Here is a 17,118-nt window from a genome sequence, read left to right on the forward strand (position 1 = left end):
GAAATGTAGTTGTTAATGTATGTATGAGTATGAGAGCTAATTGACTTTGTATGCCATGTTCATTCATTCAGAAAATTGTAGTATACTAACAAAACAATATGGTACTGGAAAATTGATTCTGATCGTATATATGGCTATGGCTGTCTGTTTGCGAGAAACAAGTATAAACAGTAGATGAGAGGGAATGAGAATGTTGCAGGGTTCAGACTCGCAAGTACTGGGAACTGGGCCCACGAATGGTTTCTTGAATCGTTTCTTGTTGGAACATGCATGGTTTCACTGTTAAAGGTTTGTACTGCTTAGCTTAACAATAATCAAAATCTTCATAATTTCATGGTATGTAATGTTAATCTGTGATTTTCCTTTCCATTTGAAATTTTGATAAAAACAACAATAAACCAGTAACATATAAAAACAATTACTAAATCATGTAAAGTATTATTAGTTAATAAAAGAAAATCCAAAAATGGTCACCCAAAATTCTGAAATTTCAAAAATTTCAGTTTTGGATATACCCAGAGTCCAAAATCGACGAAATTTCACAACTTAAAAACTTTTATCTCTTCTGTGATGGTACTTTCTTCTAATCTCCATATTATTTTCAACTTAAAAATTTCTTTTGCCTGTTATTCTCTGCAGTCAGACTGGCTTTTTGTTGACCCTAAAAATTGAAAAAACCTACAAAACAATGGTTTTTATGAAACTCTGTGCCTCTATGGATATCTCGCCCGGGAGTCGGGGCCATGAAGGGAGAGACACCAGAAGTGCAGAAGACAAAATTAGGCATAGTTCGTTTACACCTTTTCTGAAGGGCGAGGTACCAAGAGTTGGATATACTGGTTGTTACTAGCATTCTTCCCTATAATTTATGCTTTATAACATGTACGTTCCTTTACGGTTAACATTGCGAACCAATGGATATATATAAGCTCCGATTCTTAGAAATTGTACAAAAAAGAGCTGAAGCCATGCCAACAGCTTTTTCTTGGAGCTTGATGGCTCTCCCGTTTCTGAAAAGGTCATGGAGCTTGATGTCTCTCAAAATGCTGAAGAGGTCACTCTGTGCAGCATTTGGCTGACTTCTTCTTCTTCTTCTTCTTTGTGAGCCAATTAGTTGGCTTTAGTAACCGCTGGTATATTTCAACTCGTAACTTACCGATGCAATGAAGTGTTCATCGTTCAACAGCCATGCCCAACCATCTTTTCTGCAAGCTTTATCACGGCGCAGCTTCTGTGAAGATATCTCATGCGGGTTTACTGGTCTTGGAACTGGACATCAAGTATTGAAACTCTGGTCAACATTTGATCACTCTGTTGAGACATGCACCTTTGATACAAAGGGGGGGGGGGGGGTGGTGTCCGGTATGGACATAATGGACCGTGCTTAGGACAGCCTAATTGCAGTATACACAACTTGTTAAAAAGTAAAAACTGCAATGCCTTTCCTATCTTGGAAGCTAGCTAATAGAGGTCTTGATAAGCTTCACTAGATTGAGCCTTGGAGACTAGCTAGCTAGCTTTCCAGTGAGGCCATTAATTGGTTCCCCTCCCTATGGATGTGTTTAAAATTAATATCAAGGCCTCTAAATTTAGATCTCTTGAAGCCTGGCACACTATTCCTTAATCGTCCTGGGTGATGATGATTTTGGATAGAAAATTAAGGAGTCTGCTTCTATATATAAGTCCCTGATAATGTGTCATTTTCCAAAGACTTTCATCAAAAGGGGGTCTTGCTGTCTTTCCACTATCTTAGACATCCCCTGTCCCCATTGGGCTCAGGGCAGTCTTCTTGCAATGTCTACATTGAGCTTGTAGGTCCAAAATCCTAGTTTGGACCACCCAAACTCTCTTCACCATATGCCTTGCGGGGTTGACAATGAACTGCCCAGGTAATAGGTAACCTTAGTCTCCTCTGCTTCCCCCATGGTTTTTTTCACAATGATTCCAGACGAATACCATGCTTATGGTATTGGGAAAGCTGGTTTTCTATCTTTGCTTGCCTGCTTGCAAAGCCATGATCTTAAGTCTCATTGAAATTAAAATTTATTCCATTCACCCTACCTAGACACATTCTAGATTTATTATATTAATGCAATCTTGATCCTTTAAGAAACCAATACTAACACTGTCATAATTCTCAAGATAACTAATTCCGTGACAATTAAGTATATATTTTTATTGATAGTAAAATAAAAATTCATTTAGAAACACTGTCATATTTATTCTCTTGTGAAGTGAAAGTGTGTGTTATATCCATTTTGAAAATAAAGTTGTTTGAGAAATGTTACAAGGAAGAGGAAGTGATGGGTGATCTAATATTTATATAGAAGAAGCCAATGAATTATAAAATACAAAAATAACTTACTTTGTTGTGTCAACCTTTGTTAATCCTTTTACTTGATTTTCTATTGGGTTTTATTTTCGAGTATGTAGGTAGACAGTACCATTAAAAGTTTCGACATTTAAATCTTAGTATTTTTGAGTATAGTTTTCTTTCACCGTGTGTTTAATTTTAGTTTTATTAGATAGGTCATTGAGTTGTCTACTTGATAAGACCAAAATCTTGTACTTGTAGATCTTAAGATTTTTAGTAAGTTATGGTCATAATAATGATAAGGTGTCAATTATAATGGGAATGGGATTTCAGTCTTTCTATTTCTGTTTTGAAGGAAGGTAAACTATAGAAATTTATTTATTTATCTTTTCTGGAAAAAAGGAGAAAGCTTTATTGATGCAAAAGAATGGGGGGAGCAGGTGACCAGTGACCTGACCCTTAAAAGTACATCATAAGAAAAGTTGCTCTAAAGTTGCTAAATCAATCTTTAGAACCCTACCCACAACCTATGCAATTGACTTAAAAAACATATATATCGTTATAGAGATTCATTGGTATCAAAGGGAAGCTAATCTATGCAGGTACCACTGAGGGCTCCCAACCCAATTCTAAGCTAGACATCCATTTAAGTAAGTGAAATAGGGAGTCTTTGATCACTATCACCTCCCTTAGCCAAACTCTCAAAAACTTAGATTCATCCTCAAACCAAAGAACATGTAAAGAATTAAACCAATCACAACCAAGCCTTTTTCTTCAAGTGAAAAGTACCTTCAAGAAACTCATGATCTCCAAAAGAAGAAGGGCACCCATAGATGCATTTACTTGCCAAGGCAAAACGAAAATTAAGGTGCTATAGAGAGATCAATCTCTGCCTCTGAGAAAAAGATAGCTGGTTCAAACAAACTAAAAAAAATTAAGAATACAATGTGTTTTTTTTTTTCATTTTTTATACAATGGATGGGCTCACCCAAACTGAGCCCCGGACCAGGAGGGCAGCAACTTAGGGAGCTGGGCTTGTAACGCATCTCAAGCACTTTAGTCTTTCTATTTCATATTACGGATTTGGGTATTTTTGGATTTTTTTGATCTTCATTTTCTAGTTTATCATTGTCTTAGGAATATGCGGTTAATTGTATTTCTTGAGGATCAAACAATTGAGGATATAGAGAAAATTGAGAAGCCAAAATTCTCTGTTGATGTTCTAATTAACTTGGATCTGGTTTTCTGTTATGGATACACCACTCGGCAGCGCACTGCGACGCAGTCATAGGCAGCAGCACGCACAACGGGCCGCTCAGCAGCACGCACCGCACGCACCACCTGGCAGCGCGCAACACGCACCACATGGCAGCAGCACTGTGAGACGCGCGCGCCGCCCGACAACAGCAGTAGGGCGGGACCCACACGACAGCTCATCAGGGTGGGTCCGCACTTATCTAACCACGTCAGCTCTGCTCGCTGTTATGGACACACCACCCGACAGCGCACTGTGGCGTAGTCATAGGCAGCAGCACACACAGCGGGCCGCCCATCAGCACGCACTGCCCGACAGCGTGCAGCACGTACCGCCCGGCAGCGCGCAACACGCACCCGACAACGCGCAACACGCACTGCACGACAACAACACTAGGCAGCAGCACTCACCGCACGGTAGCAGCACGCACCGCACGGCAGCAGCACGCTCCTCACGGCAGTAGCACTGCGAGACGCACACACCGCCCGATAGCAGCAGTAGGGCGGGGCCCACATGACAGCTCATTAGGGTGGGCCCACACTTATCTTACCACATCATCTCTGCCCGCCAACTCGCCGCCAGCTACATCATTCCTCATCCCTTATCCTTATCCTTATCTTATCTTAAGTAAGAGTTGTGTTACCATTAGGAGTAGGTAATTAGGAGTTTGAGTTCAAGTTGGAGTTTGAGTTTAATTAGGAATTTCCTTCTGTAATCTCCTATTTAAGGAGCCACGAATTGAAATAAAGGCATTCAGTTTCCCAGTCAAGAGAAGAGTAAGGAGAGTTCGGGTGGTCTCTTGGACAAATCACCCATTAGGAGAGTTCGGGTGGTCTCTTCGACAAATCACCTATTCGGTTTTCTACAATAGGTTCTGCATGCAAGGGAAAGCAGGGCTTTCTCCCTGTGGACCGACCCGTGACGAGATCCTACACGCGGGCCCATAACATTTTCCCACCTACAGTTGATGGTGATCACGGGGGAGCTGTACCAAATGAACAGGATGATATAGTTAGTGATGAAACTCCTATAAATGAAAATACAAAGGAAGTACAGAATGAACAGGTACATTCAGTTCCTTCACCACAAGTTCAACTTAGAAAATCAACTAGAGAGAGAAGACCTTTTCACTAGGTATCCTCCACATGAGTATGTGATGTTGACAGATGGGGGAGCCAGAGACTTATCAAGAGGCTATGTCACATGACAAGAAAGATGAGTGGCTAAAGGCAATGCAAGAGGAATTAAAATCTTTGCATGAGAATCACACCTATGATTTGGTGAAATTACCAAAGGGGAAAATGGCATTCAAACAAATGGGTTTATAAATTGAAATCTGATGAGAGTGGCTCACAACTAAAATACAAGGCAAGGCTGGTTGTGAAGGGTTTCAGTCAGAAAAAGGGTGTCGATTTTGAAGAAATATTCTTTCATGTAGTGAAAATGTCTTCTATTCGAGTTGTGCTTGGACTAGTTGCAAATCTAAATTTGGAAGTTGAACAACTTGATGTGAAGACTGCCTTCCTTCATGGTGATTTAGAAGAAGAAATTTATATGGAGCAACCAGAGGGATTTAAGGAAAAAGGCAAAGAACATTTGGTGTGCAGATTAAAGAAAAGCTTGCATGGGTTGAAACAAGAACCAGGACAGTGATACAACAAATTTGACTCCTTCATGGTTGATCATGGGTACACTAGGACCACTTCAGGTCATTGTGTATTTGTAAAGAAATTTTCTGATGGTGATTTCATTATTCTCTTGCTTTATGTTGATGATATGTTGATAGTTGGACATGATTCTAACAAGTTTGACAGGTTGAAAAATGAGCTTAGCAAGTCTTTTGCAATGAAGGACTTGGGACTAGCTAGACAGATTCTTGGTATGAAGATCTCTCGAGATAGACAGAATGGGAAGTTATGGTTATTTCAAGAAAAATATATTGAGAAGGTTATTGAGAGGTTCAACATGAGCAATGCAAAACCAGTGACTACTCCACTTGTAGGTCATTTCAAGCTCAACACTAAACAATGTCCTACAAGTGAGAAAGACAAAGTTGAAATGAAGAAAGTGCCTTATGCTTCGGCAATTGACAGTTTAATGTATGCTATGGTGTGCATGAGGCCAGATATTGCTCATGTTGTTGGTATTGTTAGTCGATTTCTCTTTAACCCCGGCAAAGAACATTGGACAACAGTAAAATGGATATTCAGGTATCTCAGAGGTACTTCTCAGATATGCTTATGCTTCGGGAATGGTAAATGCATGTTGGATGGGTACACTGATGCAGACATGGATGGTGATGTTGATTCCCGAAAGTCCACTTCGGGATATTTAATGACTTGCAGGGGGAGCATTTTCATGGCAATCCAAACTTCAAAAGTGTGTTGCATTGTCTACTACAGAGGCTGAATACATTGCAGCTACAGAAGCCTGTAAGGAGATCCTATGGTTGAAGAAGTTCTTACAAGAATTGGGCATGAAGCAAGAAAGAAATGCTCTCTATTGTGACAGTCAAAGTGCTATCCATCTCTCTAAAAATCCAACTTTCCACTCAAGATTCAAACACATTGATGTAAGGTACCACTGGAGTCGGGATGTGTTGGATATGAAGTTGTTGAATATTGAGAAGATTCATACTGATGAGAATGGTGCAGACATGTTAACAAAGTCCTTGCCTAGAGACAATTTTGAATTTTGCAAAGACGTTGCGGGCTTAGTGAAGCCCCCCATATGAGCTGGAGGGGGAGACTTGTTGGGTGTGGGTCCAGCCCATATGAGGGGCCCACCCCACCTTTATTTGCTCCCAAAAGGAGTTGTATAGTGGAAGAAAAAGGCTTCCAGCTTTTCAGATTTTTGGGCATCATGTTTGTAACCACCCGAACTGAGAAAAACAAGAAAAAAAGAACACAGAACCGAGGGTTTTTCTGGTTCTTTGAGTTTTGTGAAGAAGAGAACAAAAGCTAGCTCTCATTCCATTCAAGATCAAGTTCGGAGGTGTTTTTTAAGCCCGTTCTTGATGATATTAAGTGTTGGAGTTAAGAATCCCACTCCAGTTCAGATTTGGTGATTTTTCCTTTCTCTACTTCTCAGTTCAGATTTACAGCAACTTGGTGAGATCTAAACCTCTGTTTGTGTTGTATCCACCTTGCATTTGGTGATGTTAATGCTGTTCTTGTGAGCCAAGGATTATTTCCTTGATGTTTGTAAGCCTCTAGTTGCAAATAGAGAAGACTATTGTACCCATTAATTTCTGAATTAGTGGAAGACTTTTACGGACCATAGGTCCCGTGGTTTTTTCCCTGATTTTGGGGTTTTCCACGTAAAAATTCTGGTATATTATTGTGTGGTGATTGTTATTTGTTTTCCTGTTACTTGGCTGAATTGTTTACTTGTTATCATTGTTGTTGGCATACCCATTTTCACACACAAAATTAGGGGAAAAGTTCTTTCTGTCATGGGATTGGTTTTATACCCATTTCTTCTACTATAGTATTACTTACCCAACAGTCTTGAAGGGTAAGATCAATTTGAAGAGTTTTATTAGGGAGTTCTTAGAATTTTTCAAGGTTAAAGATATAATCATCTTGAAGTTATGGGTCAAAATTTATTCATTTTACATGTTTTTTTTTTTGATAAGTAAAATGAAAAATTTTATTAAAAAGAAAAAAAAAGGAGAGAATACAGAAGCAATAACAACCCAAAAGCTCGGGGCGGTTCATATATTTTACATGATGCTAGAGTTTGGTTCAAATAAGAACATGATTTTCCAGTTTAATGTTTGAGTGGTTTACATTCATTTTAATAATAGTGTCAGTATGTGGTAGGATTTAAGCTTTCTGTGTTCTTGGGTAACTCTTGGAATTGCATTTTGTTTGTTTAGTTTTAGTAAGATTGATAATGAATTATTAAAGCTTTTTTAGGAGTTAGAGTCCTTATTTGAATTTTTTTTAGGTTGCATGTAGGTTTGTCTTAGTTTTCAAGTATTTAGAAGTTATTTATTTAATTAGTCTCTTACTTTGGAGTTCAAAATAGGAAATTTGAGCTCATAGGCTAGTATATCATTAAACTCATTATAGCCGGAATTTATGGTTGATCTAATAGAATGAAAATATATAAGGGTTCAATATTTCTTCTCATTCTCTTCTCTATTTATATTGAAGTCTCTCTCTCTCTCTATATATATGCAGATCCTTAATTTCTCTCTTTTTTTCTGGAGACTATAGGACCTTTCTCCTTCTCAATCTTACATAAGAAAGAGAAAATTTTGCTTTTTCCAAGTTAAAGATGGCACGTGTTTAAATAGAAGTATTTGAAGGGTATACTAGAAAACAAACTTTACTAACGTTTTTTTTTTTGAAGGTGAACTAATTTTTTTTTTTTTTAAAAAGAAAAATTTACTAATGATGGTTATGAGGTTACAATTTTCTACTTTCATGTTGACATTCATTCAAAGACAATACTTGATTCATTAAATGCAACACATTGTTACTCCTTTGCAAATTCTTAAACGAATTATCTATTAAAAAATTAGAAACAAAAAGTAGTATAGCTTGGTCCAAACTTGAATTCAGTAGTTTGATTTATATATTTAGGGAAGTTATATTAAATATGCCCTAAACTATTTCATATTAACTAATTATACATTTTAATTGTTACTTATACCTCCCTGTCTGTCTGCTGAGGCGGCATTAATATTGGATCTATTTGTGTAACAAAATGAATAAAAATCCTGTAATAGCTCTTCGTGATTTTTGAATGGCAAAAACAAGTGCTGTAGGGGGTGCATAGTGGATGATTGGTTGGTGAAGCATAGCCGAGTTAAAGAACTAGAAGGTGCAATTGTTGACTTGGATTAAGGAGAAAAGAAAGACTAGAGTATTTCTTATACTCTAGATTTTGATTGCTAATGATGGATTAGAATGTTTTAGTAAGCTTTTTGGCTAATTATGGTTGCCGGTTTCAGGAAAGCATGTACATTTGATTGCTTGTCTTGCTTTGTATCTAATAGGGATAATCAGATGCTATGTGCCACCCTCACGCCAGTGGAGAGAAAATTTTGGTATTCGGTTTATTGGGAGGAAGTGACCTGGTTTATTGATGGCATACAAAGTTTCTCTAATGGAATAAAATTGCTTCAAACCTTTGCTGCTATTAATATTGTTTTGATTCCAATAGTATATAGTTTAGAAATTTTGGCCAATCAACTTTTGCAATTTCAGCTACAATTTAATCTCTAAGATTACAGTAAAAGACTCAAGAAAAATCTTTCTAAAATTAGATTTACAAAACAAGTAGCATTTGTGGAGGGTAGAAGTTTAGTAGGGAACATTTTTTAGCACAAGAGTTAACCAGAACTAAGTAGAAAGATTTATGGTTACAACCTCATCCTGAACCTTGACATGGTCAAAGCATAATTATGACAGTTGGGAATGGGCCTTTCTGTGTAAGGTATTGGGCCAATTTGGTTTTAGTGAGGAATGGATCAATTTAATAAATAAGTACATGTAAGTACTTCTTGGTGATGATAAATGATAAACTGAATAGATTCTTCAGAGCTTCACATGGCTTAAGTTGTTGCATCAATGATTGCTGAATAGGCAAATAGTTCCTAGTGGATTCCATTTCATGTATCCTTTGCTATATGCGGATGGCACTAAAATTTTCATGAATGCAAAGCAGCATATCAATAAGTGATCTCTTGATATTTGTGCAATTAATCCTACGAGAAATTAAGGTTTGGGACAGAAAGTGGACAAATTTTGTTTTAGCTGATAAAGCACTTCTTTTGAAAAAGATGAACATCTGAATTTGGTAATGAGAGATTCAATCAAGTACCCCAGAAACTTTTATGGGAGCTCCATTATAGAGTGGGAGGTTTTTAAATAATTATTTCATCAGAATATTGGATGGAATAATTAAGGAAAAAGTAAGTGGATGGATCCACATTTTCAAACCATGATAAGGAAATAGAAATGCACATTTTCAAACTTGTTTTGTGGCAAAATTAAACATTGCCTGTGCTAGTCAGATGGAGGGTGTGGAATAAGTTTTCCTAGTCTTAGTAACGGACAAAAATATGAAAATTATTGGGATGGAGAATGAAACAAAAAAAAGGATGAGAATCATAGTTGTTAAGAGCAATGTTCAAAGAGCCAGACTGATTGGACATAGAACCGGAAAAGGGAGAGGTTCATGGGTTGAAGGTTCAAGTGGGGTCAAATCGTATGTGATGATGTGCGATATACAAATAGTATACATAATATATATACTATGCTTGAATGTGGTGGATAGATGGTAAGTTTCTTACTTTAAAATAAATGACAAAGGTTCACGCCTCTTAACTAACATGTTCTTTAAAATACATGTATAATTAAGTAATATATACAATTAGGGTGCAAATCGGATTATCCCGAGTTAACATTTTACGTTGTTTTGTGCTTGGGCTTCAGGTTGGGCTCATTGAAATTTTAACAAAATTCCAACCCTAACCTACAAAAATTGCACCCCTATATACATTAAAGAATCACTATTAAATGTAAATATATGAATGAAGTAATTTTAATTAAGCAATACACATAAATAAGATGTCATGAGTTCAAGTCTTTCCATTGCCATTTTGAAAATTCAACTCAAATAGAAATTTGGGCAGTTTTATAAAATTGGGACTATTTGTTGGTTTTTTGGTTAAATCAGCAACCAAACCTGAAAGTGGCATTCCAACTTCTAGGAAGAAAAAGGTACTTTTTTGTACAAGGGGTCAAGGAAAAGGTGGTAGAGGTAGATCATGGATTGGCACATTTGATCCAAGAGGTTGAACCATTGACCCGCTAGTATACAGGAAAACAATTTCATTTTTTGGGTTGGTTTTAAAATATTAGAGATGTGCCCAAATGTTTTCTACAAAACATGTATTTTTTTGTAATTTTTATTATTTAATTATGACATCAATGGTTGACATGTTTGATCTAAAAGGTTGAATGGTTTACCTTCCACTGAACAGGAAAACAATTTCACTTTTGCGTTAGGTTTAACTTTTGTATTTCATTTGCATCATCAATAAAAACAATTCTTGTTCATCGCATTTATTTTTCATTAATAGGAATTATATAAAGTATTAGAGATGCCCCAATATTTTCATAATTTTTACTATTTTTTGTATTTTTGTTTTATATGATGAACATATGATATTATGGATGTTCCCAAATGTTTTTAATTTTTTTTTTGTGTTTTTATCTTTTTGTAATTTTTATTATTTAATTATGATATCAAGGGTTAACACATTTGATACGGAAGATTGAACTATTGACCCACTACCAAATAGGAAATTAATTTCATTTTTTTATTCAATTTTCAATTTTGTATTTCATTTGCATTATTATAAAAATAATTCTTCATTATCACACTTATTTTTCTTTAATATGATTAGTATAAAGTATCAATGAATTTCTGTATTTTTCCATAGTTTGTGTTTTTATCTTTTTTAAAATTTTAATATTTCAATTTGGCATCAAGATTTAGCACATTTGACACAAGAGGTTGAACTATTTACCAAGCACCAAATAGGAAAACAATTTCATTTTGGCTCAGTTTTAAATATTTTATTTCATTTCCAACATCAATAAGAATATTATTATTTATGACACTTATTTTTCTTTAGTATAATTAATATAAAATATTAGAGATATGCCCAATTTTTTCTATAACTTTAGTATTTATTTTTATTTTAAAAATTATATTATTTGACTAAGACATCATGGTTGTCCATTTGACCGAAATGGTTTAATTGCTTACCCACCTTGAGGGCTGGGTTGGTTTTAAAAAACATGGGTTTTATATTGTTGAAAGCATTGAATATTAGATCTAATTGGTAGAGTTTATTGGTGATAAAAACTAGCTTAAATATAAGATTCAATGAGAGAGAATGAGAGTTAATACCTTAATTATATGACTTAATGAGAATGAATTGAATGAGGTGAGAAGTAGTGGTTCAAATTACACTTTCTACTCTCACAATTAGGAAGGAACCAAATTCAAACATATGGATATTTTAGTCAAGATATAATTAATTGAGAGAAATTAAGAGTTAATACCATAAATATAAAACTTAATGAGAGTGAATTGAACGAGGAAAAAAAGTAGTGGTTAAAATTATATTTTCTACCCTCAATTAGAGGACTAAATTCAACAATAATGGTAATTTAGTTATACAAAAGTTACACATTCTCATTCTTTTAAAATAAAATAAGAATGAGAGTGGTTGGATATAGATATAGATTTTTTATTTTTCTACCAGTAAAAAATTCTGGTTGGATTACTGGAATGAGTGAGAATGGCTATTAGATCTGACTACAGTCATGCCAAGAATCGAAAGGAACTTTTAAGGTTGAAGATATAGTAGACACGGAAGTGCTACAACACTTTCTTTAACCAATTGAGTTGTGTCATATAGTGTCTTTGAGCGGTTGCAGAACAAAGGAATCCTGTCCAATGACATGGAAGATGGTTTTATATAGAAGCCAAATAGTAAAGGTCTCTTCTTTGTTAACTCTCAAGGAATGGGACAAAACTTTGCCTTCCAAAATCTCCACATTCGGTTAGAACATAATGAGGGGAGATATCCCAGTTGATTGCTCTATCTAGGAATTGGAAATTCAATTTGCATCAAGATGTGTGTTGCAATCAGTCTGCAGTTTAAGAAAAGAATCTCTAGAGAAAATAAGCAATGGAGAATCAACTAAGGTGGTACATTGCTATAATTTCAACATTTTGTTCTTTTATGAAAGAAGCCAAAGTCTTGATTTTTATTGGCTTCTTTCATATCAAATACTTTTGGCATCACCTTGATTTTTATCATATGGAAAACCTGGAAGGTTAATACTGGGCCTTATATGGAGTGAAGATAGATAAATTATATATCTAAAAGATAAGATGGTTCTAAGTGGTTATATGAGGATCAGACAAGAGATTAAGAGTCACTGGTATGTCGATGTTATTATCGCATGAATAAGAAGATTAGTTATTACTAGATAGGTTTGTCCTCAAAGCAATGTGACCAAGGTCGATGTGGATGGGACATGTAGATAGGTAACTCTATTCCTTGGGGCGGACATGATATAATAGGCTGTGAGCATGATCAAGCCAATCTAATAATTGCTTTCAGCAACTTCTATGTTGGCGAAGGCTCATGAAACATGATTGCAGAGTTTAAAGCCTTTCTAGCTAGATGGCCTTTGAATTGGTAAACATTGGGTCACAGCAACATTGAAATGGAGAGCGCATCATCTCCATGGTACATGAAAGGTTGAAGCCTCCCTGGAGATTAATCTACCTTTGGTAGGATCTCCTAATAAGGTTGAAGGAAGAATTATATTTCTACTAACCATATTTACATGGAAAAGAATGAACCAGCAGAGATGGTCTGGGCCGGCTTGCCGGATTAGAGTGGGTGTGAAGGTTAGGGGTCATGTTGTGGTGTGCAGGTGTAATAATGGTTCTTGATGTATCTTTTTTTTCTTTTAACAATTTTCTTTTATTTTTACTTCAAAAAAAAAAAAACATGTTACGTAGAAATGTTAGGAATTCAGTGTTGATCATGATGGATACTACCAGAATTCTGAACACTAGAGTGACTAGACTTTGCTGTAATTCATCAATTGTTGTTTGCACATTGTTAGCTTTTTTATTTTTCATTTGCTTTAAGCTACATATTGTTAACTATTTTAGGTTACAAAAGTAGAGGATGTTTGATAATGGTTTAGTATAATCTTCTATAATTACATATGGGTCCATCCTAATAAGGAGAAAGGTATACATATTTAATGGTTGCAATTACTGATCTAAGGCAGTCTTTGATAACACTTTTCAGATCTTTGAAGCTTGAAAATGTTGCTTTTTAGACGTCAAAGGTGTCTGGAAGTGTATTTGAATTTGGGTTTGAAAATCATTTTCAAATGCGTTTTAGACCTGGCTGAAAGTCCAAAATATCCTTGAACTCTCACCTCTCTCTCTCTCTCTCCTTCCTTTCTTCTTCTTCTCTTGCCGCTGCAACTCCTTCAACGAACTAACAGAGACGAGTTCTAACCTTCTCTCTCTCTCTCTCTTCTTTCTTCTTCTTTCTCTTGCCACTACAACTCCTTTGGCGAACTAGCAGCGGCGAGTTCCAACCTTCACTCACTCTCCTCTCTCTCTCTCTCTCCCCTTTATTCTTCTTCTTTGTCTCACCATTGCAACTCCTCTGGCAAACTAGCGACGGTGAGTTCTGGCCCTCTCTCTCTCTCTTTCTCTCTCCTCTCTTCTTCTTCTTCTTCTTCTTCTCTTGCCGCTGCAACTCCTCTGACTAACTAGCAGAGACAAGTTTCGACCTTCCCCTCTCTCTCTCTCTCTCTCTCTCTCTCTCTCTCTCTCCTTTCTTCTTCTTTCTCTCGCCGCTACAACTCCTCTAGCGAACTAGCAGCGGCGAGTTCCAACCTTCTCTCTCTCTCTCTCTCTCTCCCTTTTATTCTCCTTCTTTGACTCACCATTGAAACTCCTCTAGTGAACTAGCGGTGGCGAGTTCTGGCCCTCTCTCTCTCTCTCCTTTCTTCTTCTTCTTCTTCTTCTCTTTTTGTCATTGCAACCGAATAGTCTACTTTAGGGATAAAATAGTAAAATTAGTGAATTTCTGATGCTGAAGGTTTGATCCAATACAAACAACCTTCTTTATTCAAAACCTACAAAAATTCAAAAAACAAAATGTCTCTTTCCAGATTTCAAACCCTTTTAATATCTTTTTAACTTTTCAGACTTATCAAATGCCACCTAATTCATTTTTATCTCAGTCATGTCCATTACTCCTCCACCGGCCTATGTATGCCACTTTTTTAGGGGTGCAAACTCGGGGCAGACCTAAACTTAGGTTGGGCTTGGGTTGAGGCCTCAAGTAGCCTAAGCCCGGACCAATCCAATCCTGGTCTATAAAAAAAAATACATATATATGTATATTATATTTATATAAAAAATATATTTTTTTCAATCAATTCTACTCTTAAATTGGGCCATAAAACCCAATAGAAATGATTATATAAAGTTATAAAGTAATATATATATATATATATATATATATATATATATATATATATATAAATTCTTTTAAACCCGACTAACTTGTCCAATACAAATAACCTGGCCCAAGGCCCAAACCCGATCCCAACCTGAATTGTGTTAGGTTAAGCTTAGGTTGGGCATGGGTTGATAAACTTGAGCTTAACCTTGGGTTGGACCAGGTCCAAACCTGAGGTTTGTACCTTTAAGGTTAGGCTTGGGTTGACCTTCAACCTGACTCAACCCGCCCAAATTGCACCACTACCACTTGTAATATCCACTAGTTAATGTAAGGAACATGAGAAGCTAAAAATAAGGAGTTTATAAAGAAGTCAAATATAAGAAAATTAGAGATGACAGTGTTTTGGTCCTTGCGTATTTGGGTAAGGTGATTAAAGAGTAATTTTGGATTTGTAAAATTAAGTTTGCTGATGTGGGTCCTAACCTAAATAAAAGTTCTTACTGAATCAAAAGTTGAGCAAAAAAAGATGTGGGTCCCATGCTAAATCTCCTAAAGAAACAACTTTTATTCCAGATCTCTTTTTGCCACACCAAAAGTTTACTGTTTAAGGCTTTATTTGATTTTCACTTATGTACCATAAATTTTAAACCCTAAACCCTAAAACTAATTATGAAAATGCATGTCCTCCGATCAGGTAGGAGCCAAGTATTGCTCCTTAATTCTGATCAAATATTAAAATAAGAGTTTTGCCAATACCAAAAATAAGAGTTGAGAAATGCAAAATCATAGCTATGTTGTAAAAATAAAATAATTAAAAAGTTTTTTACTTTTAATTTCTGATTTTAGTCGATATTTTTTTCCTATTAGGTAATAATGAAAAAAAGGCCTAAGGGGGATGTAACTGACACTCAAAGCTAACAAGGAGCAAAATGCTATAATCACTAGCTTACAACTAGGAACAAAGATTCTCAAAAAGAATGGGATGAAAACCTTTGTTTGTTCTTGATGATTTACGAATCACTTCTGATTGATTACTAAGAATCAACTCTCAATCCTCCTCGGACTTACAATCTTTTCTTTTCCTCCATTGTCGTTTATTCTTGATTTAGATCATTATTTTCACTGGATGTACCATCTTTGATGGGTCTCTCACCAATGTGATGGCCTTCTTAGCAAGAGTGGTGTTGTTTTATCTCAGGGGAACACAATATTCTAAATTGATGAGTTTTGCCGATGAGTCTCTAAAGAGGTTCTTTGAATCCAATCACCATATCATCTTAGTATCCTTCCTTCACAATAAGAAAAATAAATGCAGTGAACCAAGATCTTTGAAGGCAAAAATATCATCCAGAGAGTGAAAAAACTTAGAGAGAACTTCATCAGTCCTGCCAATAACTAATAAATCATCAACATAAACCAGAACAAAAATTTTAACACCATGCTGATTGTAAATAAAGAGAGAGGAGTCAGCATTGGAGGGAATAAAACCAAAATCTGATAGTATTGATTCCAGTTTATGGAAACAGGTACGGGGGGGGGCTGTTTGAACCCATAGAGGGCCTTTTGTAGTTTACACACACGTGATGGATATTGAAGGTTAACAAACCCATGAGGTTTTCATATACACTTCTTCACGGAGATCCCCATATAGAAATGCATTGTTAATGTCAATTTGTTGAATTGGCCAGTTATTTACAAGTGCAATACTAAGAACCACTCAAATGGTAGTGGGCTTGACTACAGGGCTAAAAGTGTCACCAATATTGATTCCCCCCATTGGAAATATCCTTGCACAATAAGTCAAGCTTTGTACCTTTGAAGAGAACCATCAACATTATATTTCAAATGATATACCTATTTGCAACCAATAATGTTCATATGAGGGGGGGGACTAGGACCCATGTACCATTACACATAAGTGAATCAAATTCATCACTCATAGCTGTTCACCATTCTTGGTGCTCAACGGCTTGGAAGTAGCTCATAGGTTCAGACGGAGAGGGGGAGAGTGAGAGTAAAGCATGGGGAAGAGGGTGGTGAGTAGACTGTTGAACACATAAGGGATTGAGAGCTGAAATAGTGGGAGATGAAGGTGGTGTAGTCGAGAGAACGAAAACACAGAGGAGGAGAAGATGATGGACTTGAGGAAGATGGTGTAGAAACAATGGGAGGTGAAGGTTGTGTAGTTAATGTTTGCTCTGAAGGAAAAGTAAGAGGTGGAGCAATAATGGGAGAGTTCATGAGAAATAACAGATATTTATAGATATACATGGTAGAGTTCGAAAGTGAGGAGGATACTCATCCAGATGCTCATTTCCCTTCATCGTCTTCTTCCAGTGTCTCTCCAGTGGATGTAGGCCTGGAAGTGGAAGGGAGGGACTTTGGGGGTTAATGGTAAGCGATTGGCGGAGACTATTCCCAATGGTGCAGGTAGTGGTTCTGATTTGGGCAGAGAGGAGCTGATAGAGAAAAGAATGGTCAACAACTTGAAGATGGCGCAAACTTTGG

The sequence above is a fragment of the Nelumbo nucifera genome, chromosome 4 (genome assembly GCF_055504915.1).
Source record: "Nelumbo nucifera cultivar China Antique chromosome 4, China Antique-T2T, whole genome shotgun sequence".
NCBI lineage: Eukaryota > Viridiplantae > Streptophyta > Magnoliopsida > Proteales > Nelumbonaceae > Nelumbo > Nelumbo nucifera.